This window comes from Echinops telfairi, unplaced genomic scaffold, assembly GCF_000313985.2.
Source record: "Echinops telfairi isolate 266 unplaced genomic scaffold, ASM31398v2 ScPeMD7_7469;HRSCAF=8507_0, whole genome shotgun sequence".
In the NCBI taxonomy this organism is placed as follows: domain Eukaryota; kingdom Metazoa; phylum Chordata; class Mammalia; order Afrosoricida; family Tenrecidae; genus Echinops; species Echinops telfairi.
This window is the reverse complement of record NW_022111372.1, coordinates 71,630,776-71,632,365: the sequence shown is the minus strand read 5'-3', so window position 1 is coordinate 71,632,365 and position 1,590 is coordinate 71,630,776.

Sequence of the window (1,590 nt, the reverse complement as noted above, 5' to 3'; positions counted from 1 at the left end):
TACACTTGATCCTTTTACCTGCTCCTTGTAGGGACACGGGAGTGGGCGGTGTCCTTTCTACTCACTGTGCAGATGAAGAAACTGAGGCTCCTAGTGGTTGATTGTGAGGATGGTACAGAAATGGGCGGTGTGTCATTCTGTTGCACATATGATCGCTATGAATCAGAACTAACTTGAAGCTCTCGAACTACAGCAACAACGACAAGGGCATACGCAGGGCATGTCTGACGCCTAACTGGCATCAAGAGCCATGTCAGAGGGTGTCCGGCATGACAAAGGGAGGGTGGAGAAGTGAGGTCATTCCTAGGGCTACTCAGTACAGCAGAGACTGGCAGTACAGCAGAGACTGGCTGTTTTGGTTGATAGCCAGCTCTGACCCAGGTATTCTGCTGACTTCATCTTCCAGGTATAATTTGGCTCCGAGCCCTGAGTTCCTCAGGCAGATTATTGGCACCACATTGCCTGAAGCCAGGAGCCAGGGGATCTCCTGGCACCCAACCCACACGGCCCGCCCCAGACCTGTGCAAGCTGAAAGCTGGGCTGGGTTTCCCAGTGCCTGTGCTTCACACACTAAAGCCAGCTGCCTGCCTCCACGTGTCCCTTCCCTCCATTCTGTAGGAAGAACTATCCATTCCCCAACTTTGACTTCTTTGTGTTCCTTTTCAGAAAAGAGGATGAACATGGCAAAGGAGCCATTAATTGGTGTACAGGAGCCAGGCCCTGTACGAGGCACATGGGTACCAAGACAAATGAGGCAACTAGTTCACTTTAGAGGACCTTATAGTCCAGTGGGATGGGTGGTCAGGCGCACAGGAAATGGGCTAGGGATTGAATTTGATGTCAAGTAATGGGGAATCAACACAATAATAATCTCAATAAGAAAGAGGTGGGTTTTTTGGTTTGTTTGGGGTTTTTTTTGGTCCCCAAATGACTTGAAATCTAAAGCTGGGTGATCTTGCCACTCCGAATGTCATCAGGGACCCAAGACCCTTCGCTTCTTCTGGTGGGTCGTTGTTTGTGGGATTGCTTTGGGCTCATAGGTGGTTCGTGCAGACCCAGACTTCCTGTTTCATTCAGGAAGTGGCAGAAAGGGTGAACATTGAAAGGTACGTGCTACCTGAGCACACTCACTTCAAACTGTTTCATGGAAGCCATCCCACCGTACTGATATGCATTTCATTGGCTACCTTCTCTCCAAAGGATGCTGGGAGACTTTGGCTCAGTTTAGTTCTTATTTTTAAATTGGCCACATTGCCATCTCCAGCAACGCGGTCTTTGTTCTTCTAGAAGAGAAGAGACAAGAAGGGAAGAGAGACTGTCGAGTAGGCTCATAGCAGCTGCGGCTACTTTGGGTAAATTCCTTGCATTGGGGTGTGCTGGGCTCTATAATGAAACTGCTCCAGCTCTCAGTGTTCTCACCTTCAGAGATGACAGTGAAGCTACCTTGGAGCAAATCAGCTGCAAGATGGTTGTGAAAGTTCAATGAGAGAATGCACGTCAAGGGCTTTGAACGGAGAGGTACGCAGTAAGTGCCTGATAAACGTTAGCTGCAAGGTGAGCCAGGTGATGGTGATGATGGCAAGCACTTCT